Genomic DNA, 22,161 nt, shown 5'->3' with positions numbered 1-22,161 from the left:
ATTCCAAGACAAGCCTTCTCATGTCCACACAACAAGTTAAAAAGGTAATAGTTACTCAAAAGCCTATTTTTTTTAGCTATTCCTATGACTATTGAATGTGATTCGGCTAAGGATAGTCCCACATGTTTGTACAATTTGGTAAAAGAATATGAAGATATGTTTCAAGATCCTCCTAAAGGCTTACCACCTCTAAAAGGGATTGAACACCAAATAGACTTCATGCCCGGGGTTTCTTTACCAAATAACCCTGCATATAGGACCAATCCCAAAGAAACTAAAAGAGAAAATGAAAAAACAAATGAAGTACATGATAAACCGAATCATAATACCTTCTCAACTAATTCGATTTTGTAGACTCGTGTTACGCCTACAAGGTATCCTTCTTCTTTGTCTTGTTCATTACCCAAGGTTCCTACTTATACACCATATTGGATGAAGAATGTTAAGGATGATTTTTTCATACCTTCTAGTTTTCCAAATAATATCATTTCTAAACAATCTTTTCCAACATGGGCTATGTATAGGACATCTTTTTTCTGAACTCCCACCATTTCAACGTACTAAGTCATGTTTGCCTATTTCTTCTTGTATTCTCTTATCTAATTGCAAACTAACTTTGTTTTATGCAGGAGTACTGAATTTGTGGACGAATTCTCTCCAACTTGGGGAGTATGATGAGAATCAAAAAGATGTTATCAATAGAAGAAATGGACAAGGGCCAAAGCATTTAAAGTTCTTCTTATTAGTCTTTGCAAAAGATAAGGCCCAAGCCCAAAGCTCAAGCCCAATAAGGCCCAAGCCCAAGAAGCCCAAGTCCAAACCATGAGGGGCAAGGCCAAGCATTAAATAAAAGAGCATCATTTGAATGACTCTGGTAGGAGGTGTGGATATTATATAAATAGGTGTGAATGTATTAGAGAGAGTCACATTGTCCATGTGACTTAGTAGGGGGTGTAGGTGTAGTTTTAGGAGGTGTCATAGTAGAAGAAGGTCACACCTCCCATGTGACTTGTTTTTTGTGGGAATTTCAAATGACCTTCATTTGAATTTTGCCACCTATTTTTCAGCACCTCTTAGGCTATAAATAAGGTGCTTGCCTTTGTATAATTCAGATTTTGGAAATGAGAAGTAGAGAGACTATACTCAAATTTAGAGTGAAATTGTGAGTCTTGATTGTCTTCTTCTTCCTTTGCCTTATCTTGTGTGCCAATGGTGAGCTTCAAGTGGCGGCATTCCTTCACTTATCTTGGAACAAGGCTCCAAGTGGCGTGATTGCTTCTCCAAGTCTCAAATCCAGCAAGCTTCACTCCATAAGTCTTCTTTCTTTCATTCCTTTCAATTCCATTCGGTAGTTTCTTAGTTCTTAATGTTTCCTTTCATTTCCATCGTTTACATTTGTGTTTTCCAGCTTTGTATTCATTTTATGTTCGGTGCAGTAGCTTTACCCTTCAATTTCTGTTGGGTTTTTAATTGTTGTTCTTCTTTCCTTGTTGTTGATTCCATTTGACAATATATGGACTTCCATATGAGCTTTGGTTTGGTGCAAAGTCTTGGTGAGTTCTTGAACTAGAACATTGATCCAATTCTAAGTAAAGTGCCATTTCATGACCAACTCAAGTTGCTCCTAAGAATGTCAAAGAATCATGTATTCTTATTATTGCATTCACATCAGTCGAACACCCTCATACTCAATACCAGAACGTATTATTGCCAAATATAACATATAAAGTAACAACTAACTACTAAATAATATAAATTTTAATATAAATTACATAATACATAAAAAAGAACAAATTCAAAATATAATAAGTACTAATACTAAATAATATAAATTTTAAAAAATACAAATTATAATACATAAAAAACATACAAATTCAAAATATAATAAATACTAAATAATATAAAATTTAAAATATACAAATTATAATACATAAAAAAAAATTCAAAAAAATGCAAAAAAAATTAAAATTTAAAACAGCATACACCAACCTTGTGCGTGAACCAAAGTTGGTGGTGAAGAGTGGTAGGGGAGCAAGAGCAACAGCGGCAGCAGCGGAAGTGGTGGCAGAGCAGCGACGGAGAGCCAATGGAACAATACCTTCGACCACCAATGCAAGGAAACGAAAGCCATTAAAAAATAGACATTTGTGAAGATTGAGAGGAAGAAAGCGATTCAAAAACTTACAAACTTATAACGAAAGAGATGAACTTCTTACGCCAACGCAAACGAGAGGCAAACGAAAAGGATGAACAGCGCAAACAAAAAGCAAGAACAGAAAGAAACTACGAAAGTGGTGATGCACGTAAAAAAATTAAGGGTAAAAAGCATTTACAAATGCGGCTAAACATAAAAACCGCATTTGTAAATCAAGCGTTTTGATATACAAATGCGGCTATACGAAAGCCGCATTTGTAAATCAAAACGTTTTGATTCACAAATGCGGCTATACAAACAGTCGCATTTGTAAATCAAAGCGTTTGATTTACAAATGCGGCTATACACACAACCTCATTTGTAAATCAAAGCGTTTGATTTACAAATGCGGTTTTTATGTTTAGCCACATTTGTAAATCAAATTAATTTAAAAAATGCCACTGCATTTTTTACGAATGCGTTTAAGCGCAAAGCCGCACTAAATAAAGAGCGCTCTTTTTCTTCATTTTGCACTAGTGCACAAGTCCCCCAGTCTCGAGATGTAACTTTTTTTAGCGAAGAGACTTAGTGATCGCGCTGGGCGACCTACGTGGCATTAGGTAACGGGCATGAACAGTACACCGAAGTGACATCTCACCATCAGCATACACGTGTCAAGATCAACGGCTGGGACTTGTTGGCACTCGAACTTCTTCGTGCACTATTCAAACCCTTTAACTCTTACGCTTTCCCCACTGTTTCATTACTTCACTTACGCAAACCTTTCTCTTAGCATTTCTACGGAAAACGCTCTCTTCTCTTTCTTCGAAAACTCAAAACCCTCGAACCTCCATATTCAAAGGTATGATTTTTACTCATCGATTACTTCGCTATTTATGATTTCGTTGCTTGTAACATGCTTATAATTGCCTGGGACTGTTTATGATTCCTGCATTTCTCCACACATTCAATTCTTTTGTTCATGTCTCGAGTCTCTATTTTTCTGGTTTTCTCTAGTTTCGTCAAGTTACGCCACCTCTTCCTCTAAAGTTTCTATTTTTCTTTTTCTTTTTAGATTTCTTATCTAAGATGACCCATCAGGAAGCCACCCCAACTCTTCCTTATGGCTCTAGTTCAGTCTCGTCACCATCCCCTGTTCCATCTTCTTCGCCAATTCCCCCTCCTTACGCCTCACTTTATAGGTCCCTGTATCGCTAGGCACCGGAGGATCTTCTAGAGGAGACGTCTACCTTTACCTCCCTTGCGAGCATAGCCAATTACAGGAAAAAAAAACCTGCAACAAGTCGCACGTCTTTGGCAAAGACCATGATAAGTTTGTGAGGATTGTGGCTTGTCGTGAAGGTGAGCCGGTGTGTGCTGACAAATCCTCAAACCCCGAGGGCCCCTTCTGCTTCGTTTACTCCACCACCTTTCGAAGGCTCCGACTTCGGATACCTTTCACTCCCTTCGAGCGCGCGCTCCTGACCGAAGTGAACGTCGCCCCCGCCCAACTGCATCCCAACAGTTGGGCGTTCGTGAGGGCCTTTGTCATTCTTTGCCACAGTCTCGGCCATACGCCGCCAGTGGACATTTTCCTCTACTTCTTCGAAGCCAAAAACCCTGGGAAGAAGTTGTGGGTTAGCTTCAACGGTGTTGCTGGGAGGGTGCTCCTAACTCTCTTCCAGCAATCCTACAAGGGACTCAAGAAGAACTTCTTCAAGGTCCGGAGCAATCAGAGGTTTGCTCTTTCTCCTTCCAAATCTAGAGTTTGTCATATAATCCTAAAAAGTAACAATCTTACTAAGTTATTTCACAATAATAAAAGTATGAAAACTAGTAATACACACACCTATTAGGAATTTATGTTTTGATCACTCCTAAAAAAGTGTTATCGATGAGAAAGACAACATCTCATGCATATCTAGAGAGTCATCATCGTGAGTTATGTGCATGCATGATTTTTTCCCTTCAGATGGATCATTAACATAAAATATTTGTGTTGGTTGATGTATCAGAATAAATGATTTTTTTGTATAACCCATCTTGTTTAGATCCACCAAAGTAAACTCGTAGTCATTCGTCCTCACACTTGTATTACGTGCACACGTGTATGCGTGCGTGTGAAGTATAAAATTGTTGTGATGTGTGGTTGAGGATGTATGGTGAATAAAATGTTTACCAAAGAGATAACGCTATGTAATGTGACTCTACTATTTACTACAATCACATAAACTATGACAAAGAGTGATCAAAGTCGAGAGATGTTTTTATGACTTAGTTTGTACTATGAAAAAACAAACTCTCTTATAAGTTATAGGAATTTACCTTAATAGATGAGGGGATAATGTTCCATGTCTCTTGCTAGTATCAAAGACAACATGATGGATTTGTGTCTCCTTTCTTGCGATTTTTGTTGATGAATGCGAAAGTTCCATGGATTGATGGTGGAACAAGGCTCTCCTAAGAGTGATGTTAGCCTTGGAGGTGCATGAGAAGTATGATTTGAGAGAGGTGAGGCCTACTCTTCTTGGAGGTGCAATTTCGGAAGATTAAAAGCCTAATTCCTAAGAGGTTTAGGCAAAGAGTGAGAATGGCTCAAATTTGGCAGCATTTCACTAATGAATTAATCTTGTGAAAACATGAGGTAGGCTCCTCCTTTTATAGCCAAGGAGGACCGGAAATGAATAGCTAAATTAGAAGGAAATTCAAACCTAATGAAATGCAAATTGGCGCCTAATGGAAGCACACATGGCAAGCGTGACAAGGTGTGTCTCATGTGATTCTTTTAGGCCTAAAGTGACCGGCCTTAGTTAGATTAAGAGTTTGATGTGATTCCAATAGCAAAGAAGAGAATGATTCTTGACATCCTTAGGAATCAACTTGAGTTGGAAAATAGTTAGGCACTTTTTCTTAGAATTGGATCAATGTTCTAAGTCAAGAACTCACCAAAACTAGCACCAAATCCAAACTCATATGAAAGTTCCACATATTGTCAAATTGAACCAATTAAAGTGGAAGAAAAGGAAAATGCACCGAACATATTACTTAAGAATTCAAATGAACCGAACATAAGAGCTAGAAAAGCAAAGGAACAAGATGAATGGACAGAAATATAAAAAGACCGAACCAAAACCCACAAAACAGCAAGAACACCGAACAGAATTTCAAGGAATCAAGCTAAAACAAGAACAATTGAAAGAGAAGGAAGGAAGGAGAGGAGAAAGCTCATGAAGATGGATGTATGGTTGGATGATCACGCCACTAGGAGGATGGAGACTCCAAGATAAGTGTGCAAGCCGCCACTTGAGGTAACCATGGAACCATCAAGATAAGACTAGTGAAGAAGGCACAAAGCTCTCCAATGCTCTCTCAAAAATTGAGTATAGTTTCTCTAATTAAAATTCAAATATGAAATGTACAAGGGCAGCACCTATATTTATAGCCTAAAGGTGCTGAAAATAAAACTAAGAGAATTCAAAATTCCCTCATAAAAGAAGCTACAACCGGCACCTAAAACAAGACATGAGGAAGGTGTGATCCCTTCTCTCACTTTGGCACCTCCTTATTTACTCCTACACCTATCTACTAACACACCCCCCTCCTAAAGCTCCTAACTAAAGACTAAAAGATGCTATAACAATAGAGGTTTCTAATGTTTCCCTCTAAGCACCTTCAACCAAAGAAATTACAAAAAGAGAAAATAATTGTCCCCTAGCTCCTAAAGCTTTGAACATGCTTCTTGTAAGCCTTTGAGGTGGGCTTTGTCCTCCATTTGCGCCTCTACCTCTTCTTGATCTTGTTGATTGGCCTCCATGTCCACTTGAGCTTGATCTCCATCATACTCCCCGAGTTGGAGAGAATTCGACCACGAATTCTGGAGACCTACAGAAAAAGGAGTTAGATCGCTGACATTAAAAGTATGACTACCTAAGAATGTATCAGGCATATCTAACTCATAAGCATTGTCATTAATCCTCTTGAGGATTTGGAAAGGTCCATCCCCTCGAGGCATTAGTTTGGACTTCCTTTGAGTAGGAAAACGATCCTTCCTCAAGTGAAGCCAAACCCAATCGCCCTCATCAAACAACAATGCTTTTCTCCTTTTATTGGCAAGTTCAGCATACTTGCCAACCTTCTTCTCAATTCTCTTCTTGATGTCTTTATGCAAAGTTTTCACAAAAGAAGCCTTTTCATCCCCATCTTTGCACAAGACATCTCCAAGAAGGGGAATAGGAAGAAGATCAAGAGGTGTTAGGGGGTTAAACCCATATACAACCTCAAAAGGAGAATGTGAGGTGGTATAATTTACTACACGATTATATGTAAACTCAACATGGGGTAGTAAATTCTCCCACACTCTAGGATTCCCCGAAATAAAACACCTCAATAGTTGTCCCAAAGTTCGATTCACCACTTCGGTTTGACCATCAGTTTGTGGGTGGCAAGTGGTAGAAAATAAAAGCTTAGTCCCAAGCTTGCCCCACAAGGTCTTGCAAAAGTGACTCAAGAACTTGGGATCTCTATCGGACACTATAGATCTAGGAATCCCATGCAAGCGAACCACTTCTTGGAAGAAGAGGTTTGCAATGTGGCATGCATCATCCACTTTGTGGCAAGGAACAAAGTGAGTCATCTTTGAAAAACGATCCACTACCACAAAAATGGAGTCCTTTCCCTTTGATGTCTTGGGTAAGCCTAAGATGAAATCCATACATATATCTACCCAAGGCATTGAAGGGATAGGAAGAGGAGTCTATAGACCATGGGAATGCATCTTAGACTTAGCTTTGTGGCAAGCTATGCATTTATCACACAAACTATGAACATGTTTATGCATATGAGGCCAAATGAAATGTTCATGCAACACATCCAAAGTTTTAGCTATCCCAAAATGTCCCATTAAACCCCCCTCATGAGCTTCTCTAACAAGAGATAATCTAATAGAGCATTGAGGAACACAAAGACGTTTTCCTTTAAAAAGAGAGCCATCTTGTATAAAAAAATCTTTGTGTCCTCCCTTAAGACACTCTTGATAGATGAGAGAAAAATCAAGGTCACCATGATAGAATTCCTTAATGTGATCAAAACCAAGATATTGAGAGCTTAAAAGATTTAGCAAAGTGTATCTTCTAGAAAGAGCATCCGCCACAATATTTACTTTGCCTTGCTTGTGTTTGATCACATAAGGAAATTGCTCAATGAATTCCACCCACTTAGCATGCCTCTTGTTAAGCTTGTTTTGACTTTTCAAATATTTAAGAGATTCATGATCACTATGTGTCACAAACTCTTTGGGAAAAAGGTAGTGTTGCCAAGTAAACAAAGCCCTAACAAGTGCATATAATTCTTTATCATAGGTGGAATAATTGAGATGACTTCCCTTCAATTTCTCACTAAAGTAGGCTATGGGGTGGCCCTCTTGAAGGAGAACAGCCCCAATACCTATGCTTGAAGCATCACACTCAATCTCAAATGTCTTAGTGAAATTAGGAAGGGCCAAGATGGGAGCATTAATCAATTTTTCTTTCAAAGTTTCAAAAGCTTTTTGTTGTGCTTCTCCCCATTGAAAGACCACATCCTTTTTCACTATGTCATTGATTGGTGCGGCAATGGTACCAAAGTTTGGGACAAATCTTCTATAGAAAGAAGCAAGCCCATGAAAACTTTGGACCTCATTCAAAGATTTCGGTGTAGGCCAATTTTGAATGGCCACCACCTTTGTTTTGTCCACATGGACCCCTTTACAACTTATAACAAACCCTAGGAATTCTATATGATCAAGAGCAAACATACATTTAGCAAGGTTAGCATACAAATGTTCCTTCCTAAGGGTTTCCAAAACTTGCTTAACATGCAACCTATGGTCATTCAAAGATAAGCTATAAATGAGAATGTCATCAAAGTAAACCACAACAAACTTACCAATGAAAGGTCTAAGAACATGATGCATGAGGCGCATGAAGGTACTTGGTGCATTAGTTAAACCAAAAGGCATAACTAACCACTCATATAAACCAAAGTTGGTCTTAAAAGCCGTCTTCCATTCATCACCCGGTTTGATACGGATTTGATTGTAGCCGCTTTTAAGACTGGCAAGTAGAGTACTCCGCGCTTTGGCAAGTAGAGTACTCCGCGCGGGGTACTGCTGGCCAAAGCTGAAGGAAGACTGCATAAGGTTTGCTCAGCGTTGCAAACAGTGTCAACTGCATGCAGACTGGCACAAGGCACCCCCTGAGGAGTTGAGGTCCATCCATAGCCCGTGGCCATTCCATACATTGGGGATTGACATCCTAGGACCCTTTCCCCTGGCGATAAGGCAGATGAAGTTCCTCATCGTGGCCATCGAGTATTTCACCAAGTGGGTGGAGGCAGAGCCAGTCGCACACATCACCGCACAGAAAGTCGAGCACTTCGTCTGGAAGAACATTGTCTGCCGCTTCGGAATACCCAAGAGGCTGGTCTCCGACAATGGCACCCAGTTCACAAGTCATCAGCAGAGAAAGATGTGTGAAGAGTTAAAGATACAACAGGTTTTCGCTTCAGTGGAACACCCACAAACCAATGGGCAGGTGGAGTCAGCAAATCGAGTACTGCTCAGGGGGCTGAAGCGAAGACTAGACAAGGCCAAAGGAGGCTGGGCAGAGGAGGTCCCCAGAATTGTATGGTCTTATCACACCACCCCACAGTCCAGCACCCATGAGACACCCTTCAGCCTTGTCTATGGGACAGACGCCATGATTCCTGTGGAGATACAGGAGAGCTCCCCCAGATTCTTGAACTTCGTTGCTGAAGAGTCCAATGAAGAGCGTAAGGTGAATCTGGACCTGCTCGACAAAGAGCGAGAAGAGGCCAGAGTCAGTGCTGAAGCCGTGAAGAGAAGAGTAGAGCGGAGGCACAACTCTAAAGTGAGGCCCAGGCGCTTCCAGGAAGGTGATCTGGTGATGAGAAAGGCGCATCAGAATGACATGCAGAACAAGTTGTCCCCGAAGTGGACAGGCCCGTACAGAGTGGTGGAGACATTGGAGAACGGAGCCTATCGCCTAGAGACTTTGGAGGGAGGAGCAATCCCCAGAACGTGGAACGCCACCCATTTAAAATTTTATTTCAGTTAAAGTTGTACAGTAATGGCGTTCTCGCGCTAAAAGATACATGCTTTGTATGTGGTGGAAACAGTTGAACAGACAAGGGGGCACTCTTTTCCCTAAGGAGGGTTTTTAACGAGGCCACCCAATTAAAGAAAAATTTCCAGCATATCAAGTGTGCTCAAGTATTAAAGTTAAAGTCCTCCTTGCCCCAGGTGCAAGTGCAGGTGATTGGTTAGGCCCTACTTGCCCTAGGCACAAGTACTGGCACCGATCTAAGTCTTCCTCACCCCAGGTGTGAGCGCAAGCAGTTAAAAGTTTGAAAAGCCAGGGGTGCTAGTAAGACCAAGGGAGGGAAAGGAAAGGTTTTGACAAAATGTCCTTACCCGCTTGGCATGCACCAATATTGGCCCAGTAAAGCTCTTAGTGCGAAACCCTTCTCACCCCAGGAGTGAGGCAGGGAATGAACGACTCAACGCCCCGAAGGGTGATCACCTTGGGGAAAGTAAGAGGGGTTAGCGAGAAACACTTTTATTTCCCCAAAACAAGGCATCACCTCGAGCGATCGATGTCAAGGTTCTCTATGCACTTAGCGCTAGAGCGATAGAGAAGCTAGGTGAAGATCGAAGAACGATCACTGATGAGTCGTCAGTGATTGGTTAGTGGTGTAAAGCAGCGCACGAGGACTGTCAAACACCAAGCTAAGGGAATAGCCAATCGTGATCAAGCAGAGGCCAAGAACAAGAGAAGCAGATCGTGCTGGGCCTAAGCTAGTTAACACTTAGTCGTGTGCGAAGCGAAAGAACAAGAGAAGCAGATCGCGCTAAGCCTAAGCTGGTTAGCACTTAGTCGTGCGCAAAGTGAAAGACAAAGCTCCAGATCGCGCTGAACCTAAGCTAGCTAACAGTTAGTCGCTTGCGTAAAGAAAGGCGAAACTCAAGAAAAAATACAAGAGAAGAAGCTCATACAAATTGAGAGTTTATCTTCATAACCAAGTTTTATACAAATTGTGAGTTCTAAGGAAAGTGGTACAGAAGTGAAAATTTACAAGAAGGAGAAAAGTTTAAGGGGCAGGAGGGATGAGCTTTCCATCCACCACTTCATGATAGATACTGAACTGCAAGAGGTCCAGGTCTGGGAGAACGCATCTGATTTGCTCGAGTGCTAGCTCGAATCCATCAGTAAGGGCATCAGCACCCACGTTCATCAAATCAGCCTTCTCCGCCTCCAGTTTTTGCTTTGAGGCCTCCGCAGCATCTCTCTCAGTGGTAACGGCAGCAAGGGAGGAGGCAGCTTCAGACAGTTTGCCCACCACCTCCTCAAGTCTCTTCTCCCCAGCAGCAGCTGCTTCTTTGGTGGACTCGAGCTCCCCCACTAATTGAGAATTCAGTTGGCGTAGGGAGGAGGTCTCGGCCCGTAGCTCCACCATCGCGCAGTCCAAAGAGCTAACAGTTTGCCCCATCAAGATCTCCGTCTTGATGGTCTCTTGGACCTGCGCTAGGTACTCCCTCCTAGCTTTCTCCACCATGCCCCGCATCAGCTCTACAGATTCTTGGGCAGCTTCGAAGTCACTTCGCAGTGACTCCCTGTCGTGCTCAAGATCCTTCACCCTCTTCTCCAGGGCAAGTTGCTTGCGATGCTGGGTGGAAAATTCCAGAGAGAGCACTACCTGCTTGGCTAGGTGCATGTCCACCTCATCACCATTCCATTCGACGAGCTCCCGGTTGCTTATGAGCTGTCGAACCAGGGTGATGACCCTGCTGAAGTTCTCGTGGCTGGCCCCAGAAGCGCTTGGGCGCGAGCTGGACCCACCACCTTTAGCAGTGGCGGTAGAGATTGGCAGCAGTGGTGGTGGTGCACCCCCAACAGGATGAGCAGATGGACCAGGTGATTGGCCTGCTGGGGGGGAAGATGGCAGTTGAGAAGTTGGAGGCAACTGCTGGCATGGAGAAGGGAGGCAGGTGGGCTCTGAGGCAGGTTGAGCACAGGGAGGTGGGGGAGACCCTTCCTCTACTTCCACCACCTCGATCTCTCCAGGCTGGAGAGACGAAGCCCCCTCAACTGCTGGCTTTTTCCTCTGACGGTGTACAAGAGGAGAGCCAGAGCTCTCCTCTTCAGTTGAGGCAGCAGTGGCAGCAGCAGCAAGTGAAGTGGAAGCCTTCACCAGCCTCTTCCTTTTCTTTCCTTGCTCGGGGCCTTCAGCTGGCGCGACCGAGAGTGGAGGGGCTGCAATGGGCTCAGTTGTAGAAGAGGAGGAGCCAGTGCCCTTGGTTCCCCGACGCTTGGCAAGCTCTAGCAAGGCCAGCCTCCTGTCTTTCCCCGATATTGAGTCTGCATAGACGAGAAAAGGAAGGGTTAATTGGCCAAGTTATGCAAGTAAGTCAAAAAAAAAAAACACATAAAAGCATGCATGAGAAGAGACAAGTATCCTAAGAGGTGGAAGAAGAGCTACCTATATACTTTTTCAGGGCCACCACATCGAACTCATCTTTGATGAGCCGAGCAGAACTGTACTTGGCCCCCAGGAGCAGCCCACACAGCTCGCGCTCGTAGGGGGCCATAGCTTCGAGGTCCCTGGATTTCTTGAATTCAACTCCAGGAACCCAGTAAAAGGGGTACCCCTCGAACAGATTTGGACTTTGAGGGGTAGCAGATATCATGTAGAATCTGCCCTTCCAGTCTTTGAAGGATTGCTGGTACAGGCCCAGGAGCACCCGCCCAGCAACCCCGTTCAGGCTAACCCAGGACCTGTCCCCAGGGTTCTTCGCTTCGAAGAAGTAGAGGAACACGTCCACGGAGGCGTTGTGCCCGAAATAACTGCAGAGGTTCTGAAATGCCCGGATGAAGGCCCAGGCATTTGGATGGAGTTGGCAAGGCGCGACGTTTAACTCCATCATCAGCTCCTTTTTGAAGAAGGTGAAAGGGAGGCACAGCTTCAACCTCTTGAAGATAGCGGAGTAGATGAAGACGAAGGGCACCCCATTAGTGGCCCTATCGTCCGCGCAGATGGGCATTCCTCGAGGAGGAATGCGGATTTGGATATTGAAGTCATTCTCCCTGTCGATGGCGCAGGAAGGCTCATCAGGATTGTGGCTCAGCAAGGACGTGAGGTGGCCCTGGGGCAGTAGAGTGGAGGTTTCAGCGAGCAACGCCAGGGAGGCCCATTCGTAGACCCTGGCGTTGTCATGGAAGGAGGTAGCAACAGGCGGTGGTGGAGCTGGCGCACTCGCGGAAGGCTGTGCACCAGAGGATGAGGCAACTATACGCGCAGTTTGTTTCAAGCGAGCCATCGCGAGATAGCTGCAAATGGAGGAAAAACGAAAGTCAGAATGAATGGAAGAAGAGGGAATGATGAATGTTTCAGTGAAAACAGAGAGGGCGAAGGAGAGAGGGATGCCCAGGTGAAAAGAGGAAGAAGAAGCAGAAGTCAGAGCGAGAACGCGAAGAAACCCTAGCGCGGGTCGAGAGAGGGAAAATAGAGAAGATGAATGCATGACAACGAGAAAGACAAATGCAATCGGTAAAGATGACCCAAATAAGCCCAGGAAGAAGAAAAACCATACCTTTGAATGATCGCGAGAGGTTTGGAGGTAGATAACTTGAAGAAAGTTGGGTGCGCAGAGAAAGAGCTCGCAGAAGGTCTGAGAGTCGATTGAAGAAGATGAAGGAATAGTGAAAGAGCGCGCCAATTTGAATAAGAGAAGCGCTAGCGACGCACAACGTTGGCCGTCGATGGGGCCACGTGTCGCGAGATTAAGAGAGGAAGTCCAAACGTTAAAGAAGCAGCACGTGAGGTGGCACGTGAGGCGGCCCCACTTGCCACGTGGACTGAGGGCACGACCACTTAGTCTCTTCGCTGAGAACGAGTTCTCGACTCGAGACTGGGGGGCTTGTGATCCGATCGGTCATCGGTAGTCGATGACGTCAGTAGCAGAGAACCACGTGGACCACTCGCAGGGTGACACGTGGACCAGGTGGCAGAGAGGTCAGGGAGACGATCGCCAAGAGCGGTGATCGGTGGTCAGTAACCAAGTGACCACCGACAGATCAGGCAGCAGAGAGGTCGGGGGACAGATCATCCAGAATGGTGATCGGTGGTCAGTAGCCAAGTGGCCACCAACAGACCAGTTCTCAGAACTAACGCTTGAGGGCAGAACACGAGAAGCAAATAAACACTGATCAGTCATCGGGTGTATTGTCATCGGGGTCTCGTGTTACACGCAGTTAAACTGGGACTGAGGTCCCCAGCGAGAGCGTTACGCGTGGATCTCGCATGAGCACACCTCAGGGAATCATGCACGAGAGTGGCCTGAGGGAACTAGTAAACCAGCCAGTGATTGGTGATTCCCTCAACCCATTACGCGCGTGGCATCGTGAAGGGTAAGTCGCCTACGCAGAGAGCAACGTTTGGTGAGTGTGCCTAGACCAGCCACACCTGGCGTTCTCCTGAGAGTATGCAATTTACCCAGATGAAAGAAATATGCTAAGCTACTCCGCAAGGGAGTAACTTAGCACACAAAGAGAAGCGCTAGAGCCCTTCCAGTAAGTGACACGTGTGTGGTTAGATTCGAGTCGCATGCCTCCACGTGTCATCATCTGAGAGGGGTGCGGTCCAGACAAAGAGGCACTCCGTACCACTAAAGGTACAGACAGGTACAGACAAGCGCAGAGACGCGCGGACACGCACAGACACCCACACTCTCTGATTCTGCAGGTACACTGTCTCTGAAAAGCATAACAGGGTTCTGACACATGCCAGAAAAGCATAACAGAATTCTGTTATGCCCAGAAACAGAGAGAGAGATAAAAGAAGGAATCAGGGAGAGAAGTGGGGGATACGAAAAACAGAGAGCAAGAGTTTTTCACACACTACTACTAGTTTTCTCATCTTTGGTGGTTCTATGGACTAACTTGATCGTCGGAGTGCAAACGGCCGCTAGAGGCGCCGTCTGTGTGTTTTGCAGGTCACGTTTGGAGAAGCAAGAGAAGGTTCTGAGGATGATTCTGCAGAAGACGCAATCGCGTAGGCGGGGCAGAGAGTGCTACGAAGCGATTCCTCCACGTTCGAGTTGCCGGCAGGATCAGGATGCCTATACTTAATCGTTATGTTATTGATGGCCCTACAATCCGAACACATTCGCCATGTGCCATCCTTTTTTGGCACTAAGATGATAGGCATAGCACAAGGACTCATGCTATCTTGCACCCACCCTTTCTCAATCAAAGCCTCAACTTGTTGGCGAATTTCCTTGGTTTCACTTGGATTGGTCCTATATGCTGGACGGTTTGGTAAAGAAGAGCCCAGTATCAAATCAATTTGGTGCTCAATCCCTCTCAAAGGTGGAAGTCCATTTGGAGGATCTTGAAACACATCTTGAAACTCTTCTACCAAATTTTCCAAGCAATGAGGACTATCAACAAGTGATTCTACTCTAAGAGTTCTAGGGATGGCTAAGAAAAGAGGATGATGAGCCATTATTTCCCTTTCAATGCCACGCCTAGACACAAGGAGTGTAGGCTTAGAACTCTTATCTTTTTTATCTTTTTCACTCTCCCTCTTTTTCTTCATGATAACTTGGTCCTCATGGACTTCTCTTGGAGAGAGAGATTTTAAAGTAACCTTGTGACCATGGAATTCAAAAGAAAGTTTGTTGGTAAAGCCATCATGTAAAACTTTTCTATCAAATTGCCAAGGCCTTCCCAAAAGAACATGAGTGGCTTCCATGGGCACAACATCACATAATACCTCATCTTTGTATTTTCCAATGGAGAAATGGATGAGGACTTGTTTATTGACAACTATTTCTCCTACTTCACTAAACCATTGTAATTTGTAGGGCTTTGTATGAGAGACAGTAGGCAATCCAAGCTTATCTACTACTCTTGTACTAGCCACATTTGCACAACTACCCCCATCCACTATCAAAGAGCAAATGTTGTTTTGAATAAGACATCTTGTATGGAAAATATTTTCCCTTTAACTTTCATCAAAAGGTTGTGAAACTTGTCCAAGAAGTCTTCTCACAACTAACAAATCCCCTTCAAGTGGACATTCACTCTCTTCCTCACTAGATGCACTAGAATGCTTAGGAGAATCCGAATCATGCTCACTCACTACAATGCCTTCATGCATGTACATACTTCGTTTGGAAGGGCAATTAGCAGCTATATGACCATAACCCATGCATTTAAAACATTTAGTATTAGACGTTCTAGTGGGTGATTTAGGCCTAGAGGTAGATGGCTTAGTTTCCTTGGGTTTGAAAGAAGACTCTTTGGAAGGAAATTTAGAAAAAGACTTTTTGTTTCTCCAAGACTTGTTGTAGTAACCATCATTGGGAGCATTTTTGAAAGAATTTTTCTTAGCAAGTTAGGCTTCCACCTTCATTGCAAGATGAACTAAAGAACCCAATGATGAATACTCTTGTAACTCAACAATGTCTTGAATATCCTTCCTAAGTCCACTCACAAACCTAGCAATCATAGCTTCCTCACTTTCTTCTAATTCAATTTTAAGCACAAGCGTCTCTAGCTCCTTATAATATTCATCCACATTTAGCGTGCCTTGTTGAAACCGTTGGAGTCTCAACATGAGGTCTTTCCTAAAATGTGGGGGTACAAATCTAGCGCGCATGTGATCCTTTAAAGAGTTCCAAGAGTCCACGGGAGGACCCTTGTGATAGATAATGTCCTTTACAATTCCATGCCACCATTTCATGGCATAATCACTAAACTCTAGGGTGGCTAGCTTAAGCTTATGCTCATCTTGGATCTCATGGATCTCAAAAATTTGTTCACACTTAGCCTCCCAATCTAAATATACATTAGGATCACTAGAGCCATTAAAACAAGGAAGCTTGACCGAAGGAAGCCTAGACTTTGCATCTTGATAGAAGCCATTGTCGTAGTGGTGTCTTTCCCCTTGATGATGAGGTCTTTGTCCATGAAATTATGGTGGATTCCTCCTTCTCCTATGCTCTTCTTCACGGCCAAAATCATTTGAAGAGGCTCTTGAAGATGGTCTATGAGAATGATGCCCATCATGGATAGAAGGAGATGGCCTAGCTTGTTGGACCTCCATCTCTTGCATTTTCTCTTCCAAGCGTCTAATAGTTCTTTGTGCTTCATGTAATTCACCAAGGATTGAAGCTTTGGAAGGAGAATTATGCTTGTAGGATGCATCACTTGAAAAGCCAGCCATTTGTAATTCAAAAACAGCAAACACACAAAAACAGTAAACAAGTCAAGAAACAAAAAATTAGCAAAAACAGTGAGTGTTTCCAGCAAAATGCCGAAGTGAAATTAGGCAGAAAACTTTAGGTCACTCTCAAAGAAATAATGTTCTTGCACCAATCTGATCTTGAGGCCTTGGAATCCTCAAATGAAAGATGTCAAAGCAAGCACACCAATCTCAAAGCCAACCACCACAAAACCAATGAAGCAATAAAGACAAACAAGAAAAAGTATAAGCAAAGAAAGGCTAGAACAAAAGGAATACTAGATGTTTGACAAACTCAAAGATTAATGAACAAAAGACAAGCAAGAAAAATAAGGAACTCAATGAGAAAGTAGGCACACAAAAGAATACTTAAAGAAAAGCACTAGAGTAGATAAAGAAAACAAAAATTAGCTACTGGAAAATATTTTTTTATGGAAATTGTGCTTGATGTTCACTGATTTAACTGGAATGATATAGAGCGAACTGGATTATGAAATTTAAACCACAGAAACTTCAAGATGTTAACTCAATAATGGCACTGGAATCACTTAAAAACAGTAAGCCAATTAATTGAGATAAATTTTTCAAAATCGCTGCCAGATTACCGTATTCTTTTCGGCAGAATTGTACACTTTTTTTATTTTATTTATCATTTTTTGTGTACTTTGAATTTTTGAGTAATTCTTTTGTCTAATTTTTTCTAACACTTTGAATATCACAAATCCAGAATTTTAGAATTTTACAGTGAGTAAATCAATTGCAATAAGGAAAAACAGTAAGCACGTTTTCAGAAACAGAGGAATCCTAATAGGAATGAAAAACAGAATTATGAACTAGCAAAGACATAATAGAAAATGATGTATAGGAACTTGTATAGGTCTAGAATACAAGTATGAACTCAATTCTAAAATAGAAAATGCACAAAGGATCAATATCAAATTCATAAAATTATATGACACTAAAGCAAGAAACAATAAAATGAACAAAAGTACTACTAGAAGTGATGACAATTATGGAAAAACAAGACTAAGACAAAACTTGTATGGATTCAAAAAGGAAAATACTCAAACATATGATAGGAAAAAGAATTAAAACAGCAAGCAAACTCAAATAAGCCTAAAAACAGAACCATAAATTGCAAGAAATTAAAAGAGCTCTTGAAATAAAGTGCTACACAACTCAAAAATTAAACAAGAACACACCTAAACTCATGATACCACATGATGTGATTCCAATAGCAAAGAAGAGAATGATTCTTGACATTCTTAGGAATCAACTTGAGTTGGACAATAGTTAGGCACTCTTTCTTAGAATTGGATCAATGTTCTAAGTCAAGAACTCACCAAAACTAGCACCAAATCCAAACTCATATGGAAGTTCCACATATTGTCAAATTGAACCAATTAAAGTGGAAGAAAAGGCAAATGCACCGAACATATTACTTAAGAATTCAAATGAACCGAACATATGAGCTAGAAAAGCAAAGGAACAAGATGAATGGACAGAAATATAAAAAGACCGAACCAAAATCCACAAAACAGCAAGAACACCGAACAGAATTTCAAGGAATCAAGCTAAAACAAGAACAATTGAAAGAGAAGGAAGGAAGGAGAGGAGAAAGCTCATGAAGATGGATGTATGGTTGGATGATCACGCCACTAGGAGGATGGAGACTCCAAGATAACTGTGCAAGCCGCCACTTGAGGTAACCATGGAACCATCAATATAAGACTAGTGAAGAAGGCACAAAGCTCTCCAATGCTCTCTCAAAAATTGAGTATAGTTTCTCTAATTAAAATTCAAATATGAAATGTACAAGGGCAGCACCTATATTTATAGCCTAAAGGTGCTGAAAATAAAACTAAGAGAATTCAAAATTCCCTCATAAAAGAAGCTACAACCGGCGCCTAAAACAAGACATGAGGAAGGTGTGATCCCTTCTCTCACTTTGGCACCTCCTTATTTACTCCTACACCTATCTACTAACACCCCCCCCCCCCCCCCTCCTAAAGCTCCTAACTAAAGACTAAAAGATGCTATAACAATAGAGGTTTCTAATGTTTCCCTCTAAGCACCTTCAACCAAAGAAATTACAAAAAGAGAAAATAATTGTCCCCTAGCTCCTAAAGCTTTGAACATGCTTCTTGTAAGCCTTTGAGGTGGGCTTTGACCTCCATGGGCGTCCTCCATTTGCGCCTCTACCTCTTCTTGATCTTGTTGATTGGCCTCCATGTCCACTTGAGCTTGATCTCCATCAGAGTTTCTAGAAACCCTAATATAACTTAGGTTGGTTTTTAGGAGCCAAAATTCACCCTAATTACAAGTTAAACAATTTTACAAAAGAAAATTCCTATGCTTACTTTGACAAGAATTAAAAAGCTATTCCACACTAGACTTTATGACATGTAAAATGTGTCCTCTTGACCCCTTTTTGACCATGACTCTAGTGGCTGCCTCAAAATGACATTTTGGTGGCCTCTCAAAAGATTGGTGTTGGGGCTTCTTCCATCCCCTCCCCCTTGAAAAGGATTTGTCCTCAAATCCAAGGCTTCGTCCTTGTCAAAAGTAGATGGATGTGTATGGCTGGATGGTGTCCATCATCTCCTCCTTTTTTAGAAAATCTATCCTCAGATCCACAGGGTCGATCTCAGATAGTAGCCTCTTGCTTTGACAACTAGGCTCGTCCTACCGGATCAAACGTCCATCTAGGGGAATTATCAAACAAAGTAAATGAGTTAGTTGAAGCAGTTGTATAAAAATCAACTTTATGAAGTTGCCATTCTCTTTGTTTTTCTATTGTTTTTGGCAACTTTTTACAATATTTCTCTTTTGGTTGTTGTATGTGTTCTTTAATCCTCTTATGCATTTTAACATATTCAGTTTTTCTTACTTTTTCTTAGGCACAAATCCTTGTGGATTAGGAAATGGTAACAAATCCAAAAGGAAAAGAGGATTAAACCCACATACAACCTCAAATGTAGAAATATAAGTAGTTTTGTGAACTACTCTTTTGTATGAATACTCATCTTTAGAATTGTGTTTGCCTTTCATGATTACTCTATGCATAGTAGGAAGAGCTATGTTTTCAATTTCATTTTGACCATTCGTTTGAAGATAATAAGAATACAACTTAGTTCCAAGTTTTTCCAAAAGAATCCTCAAAACATGGTTTTCAAATTTTGGAGCTCTATCCAATACTATGCTTGGAGATAAACCATGAAGTCTTATCACTTCTCTAGAGAAGAGCTTGTCCCTATTCATAAAAATGGAATCAAAACCTTTTGTTGTCCTAGGAAGCTCTAATATAAAATCTAGGCTTATATCTGCCCATGGAACATTTGCAAAAGGTGTAGGAGTATAGAGTTCATTAGACATTGCCTTAATTTCAATTTTAAAACAAGAAATGCATCTAGGGTAATGTCTTTGAACATCGTTTCTCATGGGTGACCAAAAGAATTTTCTTTTTAAAAGCTCTAGAATTTTATCAACTTTAAATTGGCCCATGAGTTCTCCTTCATGAAGAATTTCTCTTTTATTTGTGAAGGTAGTCTCGTTGGTACAACCATTGATCATGGAAATTTTAACATTTTGCAATGGTTGTCTCAATAAGACATAACAAGTTTCTTTAGGCACTACCTTACATAAAATTTTATCTTTGTAGATGCCTATAGATAACTTGGCCTTCACTTGTTGGTGATATCTTAGTACATTTTCAAAATAATTTACTACCTTTTTGTCTAGGCAATCCTTCTTTAAGGATTCATTTTTCACTAGGCTTGCAAGTGTTCCTTTACAAAAGATAAGGCTAGGTTGTTCAACAAGAAGCATATTTTCAAAGGTATTTTTAGATGGATTGCCTTGTTGAATGACCTTGTGGGAAGGAACACTCTTCTCCCACGCCTTTTGTTCCTTAAGGTTTCTCTCTTTTTCTATTTTGATTTTTCTTTTCTCTTCATCCCTCTTTTGTTTCATTTGTATTTGATCTCTTACCACTTGGGAATGTGGTAAAGGATTAAGTACAAACTTCTTTTTGTTGTGGGTGAAGGAAATCTCGTTGGTTAGACCATTGTGCAAGGTTTTCTTATCAAATTGCCATGGTCTACCCAATAAGATGTGGCAAGCTTCCATAGGTACTACATCACATAAAACATTGTCTTGGTAGTAACCTATAGAAAACTCGACTTTCACTTGTTTATCTACAATTAGTTCTCCATCTTCATTTATCCATTGAAGCTTGTAAGGTTTAAGATGAGGGACTACTTGTAGGTTTAACTTTTCAACCAATCTAGTGCTACAACAATTGCAACATGAACTACTATCCACAATGAGAGAACATATGTTTTCTAAAACTTTGCATCTTGTGTGAAAGATGTTCTCTCTTTGTGTTTCCATGGTCACACTAGTTTGGTTGTTGAGGGTTCTTCTAATCATCAATAATTCCCCCTCTAAAGGATACACTCTTTCTTCATCTCCCCCTTTTTCTTTCTCACTAGGTTCTTCGTCACAACTAGTATATTCATCTATTCCTTTCAAAAACAAGGTTCTTTGGTTTGGACATTGTGCTTGCACATGTCCTCTTCCAAAGCATTTAAAACATTTAACATCCCTAGTACGAATGGGTGGAGTGAGCATATCTTTACTTATATTTTTGGGAGTCTCTTTTGGTGTTTCCTTAGATGTACTCTCCTCCCTTTTAATTTCTCTTTTTGGATAAGAGTTGGAGTATGAACCTTCCTTATGACTTGAAGTTTTCCTTAAATTTTGTTGTTCAACTTTGATACAAAGTTGAACCAAGTCATTCAAGTCTTGATAAGGTAGAAGTTCAACCCTATCTCTTATCTCAAGATTTAGCCCACTTAAGAATCTAGCTATGGTGGTGGACTCATTCTCCCTAATGGAGGCTCTCATCATGTAAAGCTCCATCTTTTGCCTATATTCCTCTACACTCATTGTTCTTTATTGGAGTCTTTGGAGCTTATCCATCAACTCCCTATTATAGTAGGAGGGAATATGGCGGCGCCTTAACGCTTCCCGAAGGTCATTCCAATACTCTATGGGAGGCTCCCTATGAAGACGACTATCTCTTTCTAAAGTTGCCCACCAATACATAGCGTTCCCTTTGAAACTAAGAGTGGCTAGGGGTACTTTTCTTTCTTCACTCACTCTATGGCAAGCAAATAATTGTTCTACCTTCATTTCCCAATCTAGATAGACTTCTACGTTTTCTTTTCCATGGAAATGGGGTAGGTCTACCCTAACCTCTCTTGGGCTCTCTTGTTCTCTTCTATCTCTTCTAGTTCTCCTAGGGGGTTGTTGATAATACTCATTTATCCTAAGGCTTTCCTCCCCAAGAGAATCATGGTTTTGAGAACTAGATGCATGAGAACGTTTTTTTTTTTTTTTAGAGTTTTCATCCTTTTCGTTAGTCATTCTCAACTCCTTGATTTGGGCCTCATGCTCCAATTTTCTATATGAGAATGATTGAAAGTCCTTGGCTAATTGTTTTATAAGAGATTTGATTGACTTTATATCACTTTCATTAGATTTAGAAGAGTGAGTTGACATGACTAAAGATTTGTGTTTAAAAGTATTTTACTTCAAGAAAGAAAAGGAAAGTAGTGAAGGTAGCTTTCCAGGAAAGAGAGGTGAGTCACTAGGACTTCTTAAGTACCAAGTCTTTCCTTGCCAAAACCTATCCCTCAAAAACTTCACACAATTCTTTTTCT

The 22,161-nt window shown here is 41.6% G+C and overlaps 1 pseudogene; it reads right to left on the bottom strand.

Moving 5' to 3' along the window:
- The window catches only part of LOC137829205 (uncharacterized), a 36,173-nt pseudogene extending 14,542 nt beyond the window's left edge, over positions 1–21,631 (bottom strand).
- Positions 21,632–22,161: the final 530 nt, after the last annotated feature.

The sequence above is a fragment of the Phaseolus vulgaris genome, chromosome 7 (assembly GCF_051622355.1).
Source record: "Phaseolus vulgaris cultivar YP4 chromosome 7, ASM5162235v1, whole genome shotgun sequence".
NCBI classification, from domain to species: domain Eukaryota; kingdom Viridiplantae; phylum Streptophyta; class Magnoliopsida; order Fabales; family Fabaceae; genus Phaseolus; species Phaseolus vulgaris.
The sequence above is the reverse complement of the archived record's forward strand: the minus strand, read 5'-3'. Positions and strand labels throughout refer to the sequence as shown.